Source organism: Macaca fascicularis, chromosome 13 (assembly GCF_037993035.2).
Source record: "Macaca fascicularis isolate 582-1 chromosome 13, T2T-MFA8v1.1".
In the NCBI taxonomy this organism is placed as follows: Eukaryota; Metazoa; Chordata; class Mammalia; order Primates; family Cercopithecidae; genus Macaca; species Macaca fascicularis.
In genome coordinates, this window is record NC_088387.1 from 101,027,777 (window position 1) to 101,048,118 (window position 20,342).

The following is a 20,342-nucleotide window of genomic DNA, read 5'->3' on the forward strand; positions in this document are numbered from 1 at the left end:
TATAAAACAAATTAATTCCACATTGACATTTGTTTCTGGTTATTGGATGACAGCTTTGTTCAAATATGACACCTAGTTGAAGACAGGTCCTCTAATAATTAAAATATTGTGACCTCCCCAACAGATAAAACTTCCCCCAAGAGTGGGCCCATGATGGGAGTTACACTTTCAGGTACAGGTGATTATAATAACAGTGATGATAGTTAAGATTACAGAGTTGTGCAGATTTATAGTGGGCACACATGAGTAACATCTGATCAGTTTATTCAGTCTTTCTAGAAAAATGAGGCTTCTGGAGAACATTGCCAATATCTAGGGGAACAATGTTGGGTTTTTTGTGATCCATTATGGCCCAAAGTTAGACCCATCCTAAAGCTTTTATTCCTTCTCTAATGTGCATTAAAATATTAAGTAAAATGGAAAAAAAAACCTCTAAAATACAAATTGAATGAAACTTATTTCTGCTCTAGGAAAACCTACCACACAAAGAGGTGTGCCTTGCATAGCTAAAAATCCTACTGCAGAGACTAGATTTGAGTACCAGAATTAAGAGACCTGTGGCATTGCTCACTTTAAGATTATCCTAAAGTATTCAACAATCTCCCCCTTGCCTGTCTTAAATCTGTAATGAAAGGAAATTCAACAGGCAAGGAGGTCCCAGAGAGATTTTGCAAGTAGGGGCACAGACATGCAAAGTTTTAGCAGTAAAAATAAACGAGGCAAATATGCAATCAGTAGCTTCTAGTTGGGAAGTAAGGAAAGACAAAAATTGATATACAGTATGATGTATAATCACAGATAGATGTGAATCTCAGTCAAATAATAAAGGAGAAAATGGTCCCTCAAGCAAAGAAATGAAGAGTCTCCATACAGAGCTTTCTGACGAGACAATATTAAAATAGAATTAAAATATAAATATTAGGAAGCACTATCGAATCTAGATTCAATCATTCTTTCATTTTTTCAAAAACTGTTTATTGCATAAGAATTCAGCAGTGATCAAACTCCTGCACAGAACTTTCATGAGGAGAGGAGACAGTCAGAGTAATAGACAGTATACAGGTGAATATGCAAATATAGTGTTCTGTCATGTCAAGAGCTAGGAAAGAAGGTCAAACAGGATAAGGAAATAGGAAATTGTAAGAAGGTGTTATTTTAGCCTGGTGGCCAAGGATAAGCTCTCGGATAAAACAGACAGACCTAAACAAAATCAGTGCGTGAGCCACTTGAATCTGAAGGAAGAGCCTTTAAGATAGAGGATATAGGAGAGGCAAGGACTCCCCAAGTCAGGAGGGCATAGGGCTTGGTGTGGCTAATGGCAGCAGGAATTGAGTTGAATGGTGGAAAATGAGGCCAGAAAGGCAGCTATGGGCCGGAGTACAGAAGTTCGTATAAGACTTGGTAGGAATCTGGGAGGTGAAAGATCAAGAATTACAAAACACTGCCCAAATAAATCAGAGATGACACAAACAAATGCAAAAGCATTCCATGCTCATGGATAGGATGAATCAGTATTGTTACAACGGCCATGCTTTCCAAAGGAATTTACAGATGTTGTGTGGTTCCTATTAAACAACCAATGATATCCTTCATAGAACTAAAACAAACTACTTAAAAATTCATATGGAACCAAAAAAAAAAAAAAAAAAAAAGAGCCTGAATAGCCAAGGCAATCCTAAGCAAAAAGAACGAAGCGAGAGGCATCATGCTACCCAATTTCAAACTATACTACAGGGTTACAGTAACCAAAACAGCATGGTACTGTTACAAAAACACACACATAGACCAGTGGCAAAGAATAGAGAGTCCAGAAACAAGGCTGTACACTTAAAACCATCTGATCTTTGACAAAGCTGACAAAAACAAGTGGTGGAGAAAGGACACCCTATTCAAGAAATGGTGGTTGATAACTGGCTAGCCATATGCAGAAGATTAACACTGGTCCCCTTCCTTACACCATACACAAAAATCAGCCCAAGATGGATTAAAGACTTAAATGTGAAAACCAAAACTAGAAAAACCCTGGAAGACAACCTACGCAATACCATTCTGGACATAAGAACTGGCAAAGATTTTATGACAAAAGTGCCAAAAGCAATCGCAACAAAAAGTACAAATTGACAAATGGAATCTAATTAAACTGAAGAGCTTCTGCACAGCAAAAGAAACTATCAACAGAATAAACAGACAAGCTACAGAATGAAAGAAAAACTTTGCAAACTATGCATCTGACAAAGGTCTGATATCCAGCATCTATAAGGAACTTCAACAAATTTACAAGAAAAAAAAAAACCCTATTAAAAAGTGGGCAAAATACATAAACAGACACTTTTCAAAATAACATACATGCAGCCAACAAGCATAGGAACAAAAGCTCACTATCACTGATCACTAGCAAAACCCAAATCAAACCCACAACAAGATACAATCTCACACCGGTTAGAATGACAATTATTAAAAAGTCAAAAAATAACATGCTGACAAGGTTGCAGAGAAAAGGGAACACTTATACATTATTGTTGGCAGTGTAAATTAGTTCAACCATTGTGGAAAGCAGTGTGGGGATTCCTCAAAGAGGTAAAACAGAACTACTATTCAACCCAGTAATCTCATTACTGGGTATATACCCAAAGGAATATAAATCATTCTATCATAAAGACACTTGCACGCACATGTTCATTACAGCACTATTCACATTAGCAAAGACATGGAATCAACCTAAATGTCGATCAGTGGTAGACTGAATAAAGAAAATGTAGTATATATACACTATGGAATACTATGCAGCCATGAAAGAGAATGAACATGGGTGGAGATGGAGGCCATTGTTCTTAGCAAACTAGTGCAGGAGCAGAAAACCAAATACCACATGTTTTCACTTATAAGTGGGAGCTAAATGATGACAACACATGGACACAAAGAAGTAAACAACAGACACTGGGGCCTACTTGAGGGTGGAGAGTGGGAGGGAGGAGAGGATAAGAAAAAATAACTGTTGGGTACTAGGCTTAGTACCTGGGTGATGAAATAATCTGCACAAGAAGCCCCTGTGACACTAGTTTACCTATATAACAAACCTGCACATGTACCTCTGAACCTAAAATAAAAGTTTTTAAAAAAGAACTTGAATTTGTTCTAAGCATGATGAGAATCCCATGGAGGCTTTTGAGCAAGACAAAAATGTAATCTGATTATGTTTAAAAAAAAAAAAAAAGATTCTGGCTGCAATAAGGAGAAGAAGAAGGAAGGCAAGAATGGAGGAAGGAAGACAACTTAGAAGTCCAGGCAAGGGGAAAATGCAGCTTGGAGTAAGGAGGTCACAGTACAAGAGGTTAAGAATTAGGACTTGGGATCTATGTTAAGATTATAATTAACAATATCTGCTGATTAACAGGATGTTTCCAAGGTTCGGAATGAGCAACTGGGTTAATGGCCGAAATCTCCCATGTCATCCCTCATCTCTCTATGGCTCTTCAAATCCTATATTCTGACCCCATTTTCTACCCCTTCTCAATTCCCTTACACAGGCCCTCTGGAACTTGCAGTCCAGCATCAAAAAAATCCCTGATATCCTCAGCCCCTTTAGTGAGTATTCCCTATCGATTCTCCCTCTACCTGAAATCTGCCTTACCCCTGAAGGCACTGTTCCTTACACTTGGCTGATGTGATAGCTATTTACTTTCCCACATGCTTCACACTTCTGGACCAGGAAATAATAGGTATTCCCCATGCTCCTCATTGCCACTTCTCACTAATTTAAAAATGAGAAATTCAGAAACTGAGCCACAAGAGCACCAACGAGAGTCCACTTCTTATCTGAAAAATCCTTATTGAGGATGCTTATCATCTTTACATCATGGCTGACAGCCAAGTTCGAAATTAAGTCAAAGATTTTGGGGAACACAACACCAGGCTTGAGTTTTCATTTTCTCCTATAAATGCACCATTGTAAACTAAGCAAAAAAGTGAATAATGGGGCATGCACAAGCACAGCCCTCAGAGCATCGACTGCATCCCCAAAACACAGGGATACCATTTCCAAGGCCTATTCATTCACCCATGGGGAATGGCTGCCAGGGGAAGCTGTAGATGGTGAGATCCTAAACACGAGTTTCGTCTCATTAGAATTTCCTAGCTGTGGTAGATCAGTTCTGCTATGCAAAGTATCTACATATGTAGGCAGGCAGGCATGGACTTTTTTTTGCAGGTCCACACATAAGCAAGGAATATTTCCCTAAGCAAAATAAATCTCTTGGGGCCATCTCACTGTGACGCTATCCACAGCCAAAAAGATCCTACATTGTGTAAGTGAGAAAGTGGAGGGTTCCTGTGACATATAGCCTATCCTGCAGAGAGCTACTCCAGCTCTACAAGGTCTGGTCCTGTCCACTACAGGCAGGGGCAAACTTGAAGCTTTCTGCCATCTTCTCAGCTCCCCGCTTTCTGGAATATCTCCTATTTCTAATAACTCACTTCATGTATTTGATTAATTAAAGGATGGCCCATAGCTCTTAAGTATTCCCACAGTAACCTTCACTTAGCCCTCTCATAGCACTCATGGCATGCTATCTGCTTATATGACTGTCTCATTAAAACATGAGATCCTGGAGGGTATCTGTATTCCGAGCTCTGGGCCTCCCACAGAAGTGGTATCAATGCATAAAGAGATGACATCATTAGTTATGTGAAATGCTTAGTAAAATGCACACTGCCAAGAGGATGTATTTTCAATCACTCTTAACCATAGCTCTGTACACTGAGAAACTGCCCTTTCTGAGGAGTTTCCATGAAGTTTTCTTACTTTTCTCCTTTATATAAGCTTACCTTTCAAGTTTCCCTCAGATTTATGCCACACTTAATACGAGGTTGGTGCAAAAGTAAAAACTGATGGTTTTTGCCATCAATTAATGGCAAAAATCACGATTACTGTTGCAGCAACCTAATAGTAAGTCAATGGGAAAACTTACTATGAAATGCAAATGACTAAAAAGTAAGAGTTTTCCTTCCCTTCTACATCAGTCAATTTCTGAAGCCCAAAATCTGTAGAGCAAACAGGCACGCTGGAAACTCAGACGGGAGTAAATATTGTATGTTTGAGTTCAAAATCTACAGAGCAGTACAGCAGACTGGAGTAAAAGTGTTAAGGCAGAATTTCTTCTTCTCCAGGAAACTTCAGTTTTTGCTCTTAAGGCCTTCAACTGATTGAGAGAAACCCACCCACATTATCAAGGGTCATCTCCTTTAAGTCAACTGGTTGTAGTTGTTCATCACATCTACAAAATAGTCACAGAGTGATATCTAAACTAATGTTTGACCAAACAATTAGGCACTGTAGCCTAGCCAAGCTGACACATAAAACTTAATCATCACACCTTCATTCTGGGGATGACACAGAACTTGCACACTCACTATAACCAACTAGAACATAGACAAAATGTATTAAGTAGCTAGTTTAATATTTTGGGTAGGAATAGAAATCGAGAAGCTGATTCTTAGATTTACATCAAAACACAAAGGACCTAGGCTAGCCAAAACAACTTATAAAAGGAACAAAATTGGAAAACTAGTGCTACCTTTTATCAAATCTTAACACAGAATTAAAGGAATCAAGTGGTATAGTAGTGGCATAAGGATGGCCACACAGATATATTGAATAGAATGCAAAGTCCAAAAATATATTTATACATACATGTCCAATTGATTTTTAACAAGTGCCAAGGTAATTCAATTTGAAAGGATGGATATTCAATTGAATTTTTTCAATAAATGGTGCTGAAAGAACTGGATATTCATTAAAACAAACATGAACCTTGATTCTTACCTCACCTCATACACAATAAGTAGTGAGAAGTAAATCACAGACCTAAACATAAAAGCTAAAATGTTAAAACTTTCTGAAGAAAATATAGGAAAAAACATGTATAATGTTGGAACAGGCAAAAATTCCTTAGATAGCATGGCAAAGTCTTGAACTCTAAAAGAAAAAAAAAGTATATATTGGATTCCGTCAACTGTTTAAGATCTTCTCTTTGAAAAACAACATCAACAAAACAAAATGGCAGAATATTTCAATAAACGTATCTGATAAAGACTAGTATCCAGAACATAGTTTTTTTAATCCTACAATTCAAGAATAAAACAACAAAGAACCCAAATTTTAAAATGGGCAAACATTGGAAAAGACACTCAAGCACATAAAAAGATGTTCAATGTGACTAATAATAGAACAAAATGCAATTTAAACTATTAATTCGATGCTACCACATGCTCACTAAAATGGTGAAAATCTGAAAAGTTAACAGCACAAATGCTGGTGGAGCAACTTAAACTTTTATGCATCGCTGGTGGGAATTTAAATAGTAAAATCATCTCAGAAAACAATTTGGAAATTTCTTCAAAGTTAAATAAGCACCTACCCTATGACCCAGCAATTTCATTCCAGGTATTTACTCAAGAAAAAAATGAAAATATATGCCCACATAGAGACTTGCAGAGGAATATCTTTAGTAAATTTATTTATAATAGTCACAAATTAAAAATAACCCACATGCCCATAAACAGGAGTATAAATAAATTGTGGCATATTTATACCATATAATACTATTCAGTAGTTAAACAGAAAAATCTATTGTTATCGACAACATGGATGAATCTCACAAAAGCTGTAATGGAGGAAAGAAACTGCACTAAACAAAATACATCCTGAATTATTTATTTTGCATGAAGATCAAAAGGAGAAAAAACTACTCTACACAGATAAAGCCCAGAACAGTAGCTATCTTCGGCTGGGAAAGAATGTTTTAGAAAGAGGGATGACAGCATTCTGGGATGAGAGGGAGGTCTTGATAAAGATGTTTGTTATAGGAATTTATACATTTCTCAAAACTCAACAAACCACACACTTAAAATGGGTCTATTATATTCATGTAAATCATACCTAAATGAAAAAATAAAGTATTCCTTGATAATAGCAACGATTCAAATGTAATATTTAAATACACCATTTATAATAGAAAAATTCTAAGTGATGTAGCCATACACAAGTCTTCCCAAATTAATCTATCAATAATGTCAACAAAATATTTTGTAGAACTCAACAAGCTAATATTAAAATTTACATTGAAGAATGAAAGGCCAAAAGTTATCACAATAATGTGAATTAAAAGACTGATAATGGAGCATGTCCTGACACATGTGGAGACTGACTCTAAAGCTACAGCAAATAAGGCAATGTGGTATTAGCACAGGAATAAGCAAACAAACAAAAAACAAGTATACAGAAATGTATGTAGAACAGAGGTAGCACTAAAATCCATAGACAGACTAGCCAGTTGTGTTGGGAAAACTATTTATCTACATGGAAAAAATTAGGGCCCCACTTCACACGATACATTCATGAGAGTATTAAATAAACTAAAAAGATAAGAGTGGAACTTTAAAACTTTTAGATAAAAAGATAAATCCATACCTTTATGGTTGTGAGGTATTATAAAAAAGAATTTAAGAACATACATGCACGTGTGTGTGTGCATGCACATAGACACAGTAACAGATAAGAATGATAGATCTGGCTCTATCGATTATTTCTTATTAACAGGCCACCCGAAACTTAATGGCTTATTATGCCCACAAATCCGCAGTGTAAGTAGGCCTTGGTGGGGATGACTTTTCTCTTCTCCACATCTGGTGCTACTTGACTGAGGGTAACCCTCTGTCAGGATGGCTCACTCACAAGCTAGAGAGCTCGTGCAGGCTGGCAGCTGCAAGTTCAGCTGGAGCTGCAGACCAGGGACCTTGGTTCCTTGCCTCATCAGCCTCCCCGTAGTCCGCTTGCGCTTCTTCACAGCATGAGGGCTGAATTCTAAGACAAAGTATCCCAAGATAACCTGGCAGAAATAGTATTTTGGTGTGTGACTTGGCATTAGAAGTCACCTAACAACACTTCTGCCAAACTGTACTGGTCAAGGCAGTCACAGGGTCTCCCCCAATTTTAGGTGTAAGAGACATAGGTTCCATCTTTTGAGGGAGTAGCAAAGTTCTAGAAGAGTCTGTTGGACAGCAGACACCCTTGTGGCTATCTTTGGAAAATACAATCTGTCACACTGATTAAATTAAAAACAAAAATGTCACAAAGATTAAAAAAAGCTACAGACTAGCAGAAGCATTCAACACATGCTACTGTGAAATATATATCCACAATGTATAAAGAACCCATACAAAGCAATATTAAAAATGCAAACAATCCAGTAAAGAAAATAGTAGAGGATACCAATAGATTTCTTACAGAACAGGAAAGCCAAAAGACTGATAAAAATATAGAAATATGCTCAACCACAGTTTCAACTTCATTTCTCAGTCATCTGGGAAACATAAATTACAAAAATTAGAAATAATTTTAAGCACATCAGATTGGCAAAAGCAGCAAGTCAATGTCAAGTGTTTGCAATGACGAAAAGAAACCAGAAATCTTACATACTCTTTGTCAGAGTTTTAAGTGATTAAATACTTTTGAGTATTATGCAACATCTGGTAAAGCTGATGATATATACAACCAATGACTCAATTTCCACCTCCAGCTTTATATGTAGAGAACATTCACATACATGCAGTAGGAGAGATTGCTACAGAAGAATATTACAGTATTATTTGGAATGGTGAAAAATTAAAAACAATGCAAATGTATATCAGTAAAAGAATGGCTGAATAAATTGTGGTATGTTTGTGCAATGAAGCATCATATACAGTAGTAGTTATTATAAAAGAAATGAAGTAGCTCTACAATAATAAAAATCATAATACATGCAAGAATATCGAGCCAAAAAGCAAGTTACAGAATGGTATGTCAATATAATGTCGTTTATGTAAAGTTGGAAAACATGAAAACAATCCTATGTATTGTTTAGGAATATATAGATATTTTGAAAACTGTGAAACTCACATACAGTCATACTAAACACAAAATTCAAAATAGTAATTACCTTCAGAAAGGGAGAGAAGAAGGATGTAGAATGAGATCAGATGTGGGTACCCAGCATCCTCCAACTTCATGCAAAAGTTTTTGTTACATTAAAATCAGACACAAAGATGGCAACATTTTAATATTGGCCAATGGTTGTTTATTATCCTCAAGGACACAATTCTGTACATTTGAAATATATCTTAATAAAGTCCCATGTTTCTATACCAAAGCTCCACGGAATGAACCTAATAGTTAATCTAATCCAACAATCCTTTCCAACATGGTATGAAACTCATTTTACAGATGTAGAAACTGATGTCCAGAAAGAAGACTAGACTTCCTTAAAGCTACATGGCGAGTTACTAACATTAATGAGACAAGGGAAGTCTCCTGACTTCCAGATTAGCCCTCTGCCTCTACACTGTACTCTTCAGGAGGATTTTAAAATGTGATCTTGGCTGCAACTCTCAGACCCAGACAAGAGTGACAGGTTGACAATTATTTCTGAAGCAAATCATACAGAAGAGGAATGGCAACTCGAGATCCTTCATAACTAGGTTGGATTACAGATCTAGATAGAGCATAGCCTCAAACTCTGTCATTAAATAATCATTCTTTTGACTTCATCTTTGCCTATAGGAGGTATGAGCCCTTCAGTCCTCAGATTAAGTTTAGAATGGTACAGAGCTGATGACTTCTATGAGAAAAGGGGAAAGTGTGGTAGGGGACAAGGCTGGACCCTCCACACAATTACGTGGGATTTTACTGAAGCCCATTCATTTTACCTAAGCTAAAATCATTTAGGGACCCCCCCTTTACACCTGAGTGTGGGGGTCCCAGAGAAAATACCCAATCATCCTACAGTCTAGGAAACTGAACCGAATGTGGCAGGGAACCAACTTCTATTTCCAGACAGCATATTAACATTTTTGAAGTCTTGTAAATAATTTAAGTAGCCTAATACTCATTAACTTTAATGTATTCTTCACAACTGCTTCCATGCAATACTGATATGTGAGCTATTTTGTTTCCTTTTCCTCTTTTTTTTTAGCTTAATGAAGCTTTTAGTCTTATTGTAAGCAGCATCATTTATAATGGAAAATAGCCTCCTTGGGAAGCACAACAAAATCTCTCCCAAAAATAATAGAAGAGAAAGGCAAACATATTGTTTAGATTTCCTCCCAGTTTTCCACCTGACCAAAAGCTGTCAAAAACTCTGGCTGGGATCCTGGGGTTATGAAGGACAGTATCAATTCTACTAACACACAGTACATAATGGTCACATATTCCACCAGCATGTGGCTTCACAAAGCAGCAGGGGCAGGAGACAGAGGCAGCAGTCCCTGTTCTGACACAAATCACTAAGTGACCTTGGGCAAGTCACATTAGCCTCCCTGAGCCCTTCTCTTCATCTGTCAAATTGGCATCATGATACTGACATATACTACACAGAGCTTTCAAAGTTTAGATAAGTGCAGGAAGAAGGTTGGAAATATTGCTGTTTCTGGTTGCAAGTGTCTGGGAGATGGCGAAGGTTCTATGCTAGTGTGTGTGACTCCGCAAGTCACTGGGCCAGTCAAAAAAAAAAAAAAGAAAAGAAAACAGGAAGAGAAAGAGGAACCTGAAGGCTATTTGAATCTTCTGTGACCAAAATTCCTTCTCCTACTCCACTTTATTTCCTGTTCTATTCTTCACCCTTCAACTTACCCTACCCTATCCTTTATGTCTGTCTCAAGACAGGGTCCTAGTCACCATGCAAGTAGCTGCTCAGGGACTTCCATTGCCAATGGCCCAATTCCCCCATCCCTTTATTATTCCTCACACCATTGAACAGCTCTGGGATTCAACTATTCAACTGTTGCATAACACATCACATTTCTACCTCTTTTTACTCAACCACTTTACCCCAAAAGGAGGTTCTTCACACTTAGGTGGAAATAATTCAAATCTGCTGATTTCTACTTTTAAAGCACCATAATAATGCTGAAGCAAATCTTACAACTACCCCCCAATTCCAGCTATGCTCAAAACTGAACTATATTTTCCTGAGTTTTCTTAATCTGCGTTCTAGATTAATTAATGCTCTGTGCCTTTCTTCCCAATCGTCCTTTCCTTGATGCTTGCAATAAACCCGAGATAGACAAAGAGAAATCGAGGTACCATCCAGTTATGACGTTTCTTCCTGGGCACAAAGAACATCATTAACCTTTGCACTACGTCCTCCCTCTCTCCATAAACAGATGCTCACACCACTTGTACCTGGCTGATGACTCTCATCTCCTGTGCTACAGTGGCAGTGTGCATTTTTTTATTTGAAAAAGGTGTTTTTAATTTCTAGTCATATTTCTCGTGAACACTGAAAACTCTCCCTATGATATTTGACCCGTATATTGAGAAGTCATGCCCCGAGCATATTTTAATCAGTTAAGGTAAATTGACAAGTCATTTGATGCTTTACTTCTTGCTAAATTTATAATATCGCTTCTTTGAAATCAATTTCTGCAGTTTAAATAAGTCACTTGTTCTTGATCTTCTGAATTTTCTTTAATATAAAATTCAGACTGATCGGCAAGAAATTTCAAGATTGAAGTACGGTAAAGGTGAGCTAGATGCTGCACTTTATGTGATATAATAATTATTTTTATTGCATCACCTATATTTCACTAAGGGAATGTAATAAACAGGAGAAAAACACTGTTAAATAGAAAGGTTTTCTTGTTTTCTACATGACTGAATCTTCTGATATTTTCATTACAGGTTCCAAATAGAAACAAATGACTGTGTGCCTGATTTTACACAGTACTGGGCTAAGGGCTATAAAAAGGAACTTCAATACATGTTTATTGAGTATGTGCAATGTGTCAGTCACTGTGCTTGGTTGGGGAGAGGTGTGAACAAGATAGAGTCTCTGACCTTTAGCAGCTTGCAGTCTGTTGGGGGAATGCAGTCATGTAAAAAGTTATAATTCCATATGATAAATGCTATTAAAAAGGAAAGCAAGACCCAGAGAAGGGACCCTATCCCAGATCACCAAGAGGTCAGAAAACATTAGTAGCTTGTTTAGAGGAAGAGGGAAAGGATGAAGATAACAAAGTGAGACAGGAGGCCAGACACTGAGGGCCTTGTAGGTTAAGAAGTTGACTTCACCTTGAGAGAGATGTAAAGTTATTGCAAAATCTTTAAACAGAGAATAAGCATAATTAGGTTTTTGAAAACAAAAAAGCTTTATGTCAGTAGTATGGAGATGAATTCAAAGAGGAGACAGTCTGGAGGCATGAAAAACTAGGACAGAGATGGTAGCAGCCTGCTCTGGGGTTGGCAGTAAAGTTAGAAGGAAAATGGTTTTGCTAAATATTTAGGAGTAGACTCACTAAGACATGGTGATCGCTTGAATATAAGAAGAAGGATTCAAGAATGATGCCATCACAGAAGTAGGGAAGGATAGGGGCTATTTGAAACGTCTATGGCACATTCCAATGAGATTCTGAATAAATGGCTGAATATATAGATCTGGAACCCAAAAGAAACATAGGGTCTAGATGAACAGTTGTGAACATTGTCACTTACAGGTGGAATTGAAATGAAGAAGATTGCCAGGGGAGTGTGGTGGTGAAGGGGAGTATGTAGAGTAGAAGAAACGGTCCGAAACAAAACCCTGAGAAGCCTCAACACTGAAAGGACCCCATGAGGTAAAAGAGCTTGCAAATAAAACTGAAAATTACTGGTTAGAGATGTAGGAGGAAACAAGGGGAGTGCGGTGAGCATGGATGGCCTAGGAACTGTGGCAATAACAAGCAGGTATTTTTAAAGGAAGAAAAATTGCTCAGACACCAATGGGCAACATACTATGTAGCTGAAAAGATGATCTTCATCAGTGGCTGTACATTTTAGGTAATCAGGATTCAGCAAAGGAAAACTCCCAGATTAAAATAATTAAAGCACCTACAATTAGTAAGTATCCCTGCACACCCAAAGATTCACCCACCAATTCTGTGAAGGGAGCTGCACTTGGTGTCAGAGAGATCTGAGTCAAAATCCTATCCCTGTCAGTGACGAGAGATGCGATCTTAGGACAGTCAAATGAACTCAGACTTCCCTCATCTTCAAAATGAAAACAATTCCTCCACTGCAGGACTGTTGCAAAGATTACAGATATAAAGAGCTTAGCACTGGGTTTACCACATTGTAATGCTTATTAGTAAATGTCTGTTGAATCTGAATGCATTATTTTATGAGAGGTCCCTATCCTCCAGAGCCTTACAATTCTTCCATAGGAGAGGTCACTAAACTACTGCGCCTAATTGCTGGCTTGGCATTTCTCCAGTCTACTCTCTCAGATTCTATTAAAATACAGTCATCATCTATAAAAACAAGAAGGATGGGAGGCTGAAATTCAGAAAACAAGTGCTTGTAAAATGCATGTAGCACTGTCACAGCTCTAAGCATGTATGGCCAAAGGTAATCAATAGACGCACTCACAGTGTGTAGAGCCTGCTGCCTGGCTGGAGTGAGGGCAAGAGAAACGGTGGTAGCAATAGTGTCTTTCTGTGGAGAAAGTGATAACTCCGAAGAAAAGTTTCTTCGGATCTCATTTGTCACATGCAAGTTAATAAAACAATGTAGTCAAGTTTCCTGGAAAGGAAGCAAAAGGATCTGTAAACCTATCTAATCCTATTTTACTCATTCCTTTCTCTCTGAACCTACAAGAATCAGGAAGGCCAGAGTTCTGATCTGAGTTCAGCCACCTTCTAGCCAAGTTCTTTGGGTATATTGCTAACTATTTCCAAGCTTTGTTTTCCTCAACTATAAGATGAAGATTAAAAACAGTTTATCAAGCACACATAAAATAATACATATTAAATGCTAAGCATAAATCTTGGACAAAGTAGGTACTCAAATGATTGACTGCAGTTCAGTAATGTTAACAATGGTCACAGCAACTCTGTCTCTTGGCTACATCCTTCTCCGTCTCTGCCAATCATTCCCCAACATTCTTTATCCTATGGCACTCCTCCTCTCAGCAAGGCCTACACAGCTGCTATCGGGTCAACCAGCTGTGTACTGCAGAGAACAGAGTCCTCTCCTGCCCTAAAACAGAGTCACCAAAGGTCACTGTGGTATCGTATCAGAAGCAGCCCCACCTGGGGGAGGGCCTCAACTCTGTCGCTTGCAAATCCTGTAACCACACACAAGTCACTTAGCTTCCATGAGTTTGTCTCCACGTACGTACAGCACAAATAATAACACTGAGCCTCCACAAGGCTGTTGAGAGAATTACATGACAATATTTACATAAAGATGCTGGGAAGTTGTGAAATGTTATATACGAATGAGAAAATTAGTAGTAGTGCTACCCAGATGCACAGTGGCTGCTGTTTTCTGTTGTTATCACACTACTACAGAGCACACTATCGGAAAACTCAGCAGATCCCATTGGCACTTAAAGCAAAAGAGTTGTCTTCTGGGAGCACTTATAGAAGGCAAGAGTTGCTGAATTTTCCTGTGGCACTTCTAAACTAGAATGCTTTTCACCTTTTACTTTACCTTATTATCTTTTAGTGTATTATTTTGAAATAATTATAGACTCACAAGAAATTACAAAAATTATACAGAGAGGTCCTCTATACCCACCACTCAATTTCCCCCAATAGTGACATGTTACATAACTATAGTGCATTATGAAAACCAGCAAATAAAGATTTAAAGATTTAGAAAATGATATTGTAAAATGGTAAGAACAAAACATTCTGGAGTAGATTAACCAAAACCCTGAAAATCATAAAAGAAAATAAGTCAATAAATGTAACTATATGTAAATATTTTAAAATTCTAAATGAAAAAATATAAACAGAATTACAAGACAAATTTAAAAATGAAAAACTGCAATATATGTAACAAAGTTCTCATTTCTATAAAATGAAAGTAAATAAAGGCAATTTGGCAACACATGTTGTAATGTAAAACACCCAGGCCCTTTAATTCAGCATTTCTAGGTATTTATTGTATTACTATATTGGTAGATACAAGGTAAGGTATATGGTACTCATTGCAGCAGTGCTAATAACATAAAAAAATGTTTAATAATATATCAAGTAGGCTGATTTTTATAAACTATATTTATATCCATATAAAATAATGTCATGAAACTATTAAAAGAAAAATATTTCATGATTTCACTCACATGTGGAATATACCTTTAAAAAGTTAAGTATACAGAAATAGAGAATAAAACAGGGGTTACCAGGGTGAAGGGTTGTAGTGGAAATGGAGAGACATAGGTCAGGAGACACAAAGCGGCAGATATGTAAGTTGAACAAATCTAGAGATCTCATATACAACATGAGAACTATAATTAATAAAATTGTATTTGGGATTTTTGCAAATTGATTGGATTTTAGCTGCCCACACCACAAAAATGGGTAACTATATGAGATGCTGGATATGTTAATTTGTTTCTCTATACTTATCATTTTACTACCTGTATGTAACCCATAACATCCTGCTGTATACCTTAAATACACACAATTGAATTTACTTAAAAATCATTTTAAAAAGGAATTAAGTGGATTCTTATGAATGGAAAGTGATTTCAAATATATATTGTCAAGTGCATAAAGTGCAGTAGAGCATATGGTATGCTTGCATTTGTGTCTGACTCTTTTAAAAGTGGTTCACACATAGTTCACCTGTGAATGGAATAGTTTTGGAAAGACATACAAAGAACTGTAAGTAAGTATGGTTTGAGAAGCCAATTTCTTAATAAAAGAACTTCTCCATTTATTTCTCTGCCACTGTCTCCTCTCACTTTTTCACCTCAAGGTTCAAAGCTTTCTCCCTCACGTATATTCAAGTTCTCCACAGTTCTCAGAAAAATTCTGACTTGAGTTTAAATAAATAAATAAACAAATAGACATTAAGTAGTTGAAACTATCTCCCCAGTCTCCATCCCAAAATGTGGTAGGAAAAAGTGCTAATATATTTTCCATTAGTGGCAATAATAATTAACATCTATATATAGCAATTTACCATTGGTAAAGCACTTTCTTATATAACTTTAACATTGAACATGTGAACATGCGAAGATTGAGTATCTTCACAACCCACTATGAAATGAATATTTTCATCCCTATTTCCCAGATTGATAAGAAAGTTAAGTAATTTGCTCAGATTTATGCAGCCAGTAAATGGTGGATGTGGGCATCAAGCAGACAGATCTTCTTGTTCTACTTTAATTACTTATTAGCGCATGTGTTAATTTTTTTCAATTTTGAAAAACTATTTTAAAGATGAGTTTTAAAGAGAATAAGTAAGTGAGAACTAGGAAAAATCATTCAACCTGGGTATTAGCAAATGCTGGATCTTGAAAAAAAATCACTTTAATCAAGAAAGAGTGTACAAAGCAAAACAGAACCACATAGTATTTACAAAAAGATGCCATAACTTAAAAGAAGAATACTATACTATTCAAGAAGCAGTAAAATAGTATACTTTATTTAAAAAGAAATATTAATGATGGGAAAAATAAATAAAAAAATGTGAGGAACGCCAGAGATAGAGACCCAAGTGGAGTGCAGTCCCAGACCCGGAGGTCTTGGCAGATGAGGAGCAATCTGAACAGAGTGAGAGAAGTTTGTCAAGGCTCATGCTCATCAGATGCCACATCAGGTCATGCAGGAAGCAGCCATCATGGATTGTTGATTGCCATGTGGCAGCCCTCAGGGGCCCTGCAGATACTGTGAGGATGAGATCTACTGTTCACAGGTAGCACAGTGCACGTCAGGCACTTAGCTATGTGGTGGGAACATCTTCAGTCAGTATTACTCTACAACACCCCCCCAGTAATTCAAGAGTGTCTCTGAATTTTCTGGGCCCTACCAAATTTGTGGAGGGTTGCTAATTCAATGAAAACATTTTATAACTAACAAATGAGAACATTTTTCCATATGCTCTCTACCCGTAGTTATTTAGTGATATAGCTTTTCAAAGTAGAGAGAGCTTTATAAATTGGAATGAGTTCTACAAATATTTGAGATGTTTGGGGTGTTTTTCCCCCAAAATAATTCTGATAGAATTTTTTCCGACACCATCATTTCTTATGCAAACTTCTTAATTTTACTATAAAGCAATGTTTCTTTTGTTTTATTATCTTAGTTAACACAAAATAGATCCCAGTATCAGCCTTTAGTCTTGTTTTAATTACGCCAGAAATACCAAAACAAAACAAAATGAAAATCCCTCATATTGGTGATCTGCTCAACTTCCTTCACATATCTAGTTTCATCTCAAGTTATGAAAAGGATTACTTTTTCCAAATAACAACTTTTTTTTTTTTTTTTTTTTTTTTGAGACGGAGTCTTGCTCTGTCCCCCAGGCTGGAACGCAGTGGTGCAATCTGAACTCACTGCAAGCTCCACCTCCTGGATTCACGCCATTCTCCTGCCTCAGCCTCCTGAGTAGCTGGGACTACAGGCACCCGCCACCATATCCAGCTAATTTCTTTTCGTATTTTTAGTGGAGATGGGTTTCACCCTGTTAGCCAGGATGGTCTCAATCTCCTGACCTCGTGATCTGCCCGCCTTGCCTTCCCAAAGTGCTGGGATTACAGGCATGAGCCACCGTGCCGGACTCCAAATAGTAACGTTTAATGTGTGTGTAGGAAGAATGTTTCCTGCTTTGGGGCAGATTCAATCTAAATTAAGAAGCCTGAAATTATATCTTTCTTCTTCTGTCTATAAATAAACAAAAGGAATGTAAAGACTATTAGACATATGTTCTAATTTTCTTTTCAAATCGCATATACTGGTAAAATAATTTTAGCCTATCAGTATGTGTATCTCTTTTGTTAAATTAGTTAACTCACGTTTTGAGTTGAATATAGTAGCAACAGCGTTTTCTTCAGTTAAATATGACAATATAAATACGTCTGTTTTCTCATGGTTTTCATTATCCTGGATATAGGCTAGCAACGACATTCTTCAGCTGAGCCTGAACAATAATGAAGTGAGATGGTTCATATCCAATAACTTTACAGGTATATAAATTATGATTTTAATTGATGTATTAAATAAAATATAATTCAATATAATTTTATAATTAAAGTCTATCTAATACACTTACTTCTAGAAATACATCTCAAATACATTAATCTAAAATAGAAAAAAATCCATTTAGGCAAAACTATTTAAAAGTACTGCCATTGGCAACTTGCAAAAAATAGAAATCATACATAGAAAGATCAGCTACCCGTTCACCAAAAGTAAGTGCTTTCTTTCCACAGAAGAGGAAGTGACTGCTCAGGTAGGAACTCTCTATCCTCTACTCTCTTCTGCTGACTGAACACAGAAGACTCCAAGACCTCGGGGGGGCAGTAGAGCCTCAAATGGAAACATCCTAGTTTCCTGAATCACCACATGAAAGAAAGCCACCTGGAAACCACAAACATTTGCACCAGGCCTTTAAATGAGCAAAAAATAGACTTTCATTGCATTCTTTAAGCCACTGAAATTTTGTGCTTAACAAAACAACCAGTTCTATGCTACGTAATATAGCAACCAATATTCAATAGCACAGAAAGATTAAGAAAGAAGCTATAGCATTTCAAGACAGCTAGAGGGAACCCTGATATTTATTAACTACTTGATTGAGAAGTAGAAAACAAAACCCTATGTGCAGAATATTATAAGACAAAATGCTCTGAAGGGGTCATCTGATATTAGACATAAAGGAATGGCTAATATTGAATTTTGAATTGCTGTGTTTACTGTTTCTTTATATCCGGTCTCCACTGTAAAGATATATGGCTAATTGTTAGAGGAAAGACTCAGAATCCCCCCACCCATACCACCCGCAGGTTGGACAGAAAATTGTTCATATGGTGTCATGTGTCAATGTAATCATCTCTCCTAAGAGATATTAGCATCTCTGGGGCAGACACCCTGTTGAATTCCCATGTACCTAGCACAGGGTGGAACACGTGGGAATTACTCACCATCTACTGAACAGATGTAGAAATTCATTTATCCAAAGACAATCGCTGCCTTTGGATTTAACTATACGTTTTTCTAAAGGTAGTCTATTTCTATTCTCCTTTCCCACCTAGCCTGCAATTTCTTAGGCCAATCTCTTTAAGCTGTTCAAGCTTTTTCTCTAAACCAATATACTGAGCAAACCATATAAAAAGCAATAGAGAATTAACTTGAGATTATCAGACTAATGATACAGCTATCACAGTGTGGAATGCTTTGTGAAAAGACTATTACTGGCAGAGATAAATGTGAATACATTTTCTAAGATTTCACCAGGCATCTACAACTGTGTGCATGTGACAGGTTTTTGTTTGGTGTTTGCCCAAGCTGCTTAAGGCTTTTGTCCAGTGGAGGGACAATACCGCCTAATTGCTGCACTCCATTTGTCCTACACTGAAGAATCCACAGCTTCCTTCTTTATTAGCTTCTCCCAGCAAAACAGAACCATGACACAGAACTTGAACTCAATCCAATTAGGGAACTTTTAAGTTGAAATAAAAGAAAGAGGCTCCTTGCATACCTCCTAATACCTGTTTTCCAGAAATAGATCTGAAACATCCAGGTGGGCCGGAGCCTGCAACTTCACTTTCCTGTCACCAAGTCACCACTAATAAGAGAAAGGACGCCTCTGTATCACCGAGGAGTATTTCCTTATCTGCCAAAAGAAACTTACGTTCCCCTTGAGGAAGCCAACCCTTCCAATCTCACAGAGGTTTAATGGGTATTCGCCACTAATCTTCTCTCTGGCACAACATTTATAAGGAAGCAAGTGAGTGACCCACCAACATAGCTCTGTTTAATGGATTATTAGTCTTTGTGTTTCCTCTCTAGCCCCCTTATATTTAACTCTCGATACAGAAGCTACACTGAACCTTTAAAAATAGGTCAAATCCTATCAGTCTTCTCTCAAAGCCCTGTGTTGGCTTCCCATTTTGCTCTAAGTAACAAACTTAGAAGGAGCTTAGAAGGTCTTTATGATCTGACCCCCTGTGATCTCTGACCTCTCTTCCTCTCCCCTCACTCACTCTGCTCCAGGAACACTAGCCTCCTTGCTATTATTCAAACATGAGAGACCACTCAAAAGCCCATGCAAAGCCTGTACACTTGCTGGTCTCTCCATATCGAAGCCTCCACATTTTCCAGACACTCACTATAACTAACTCACAGCCCTCCTTCAGATGTTTGCTCTAATATGGCCTCCTCAATGAATGAGCCATCCCCCCAAACACACACACACACATTATCCCTTTTTCTGCTGTATTTTCCTCCATGCCATTCATTATCTTCCAGTGTACTAAATATTTTCTTAATCTGTTTATTGTCTGCTTTCTTCCACTATAATCTAAGCTCCATCAGGG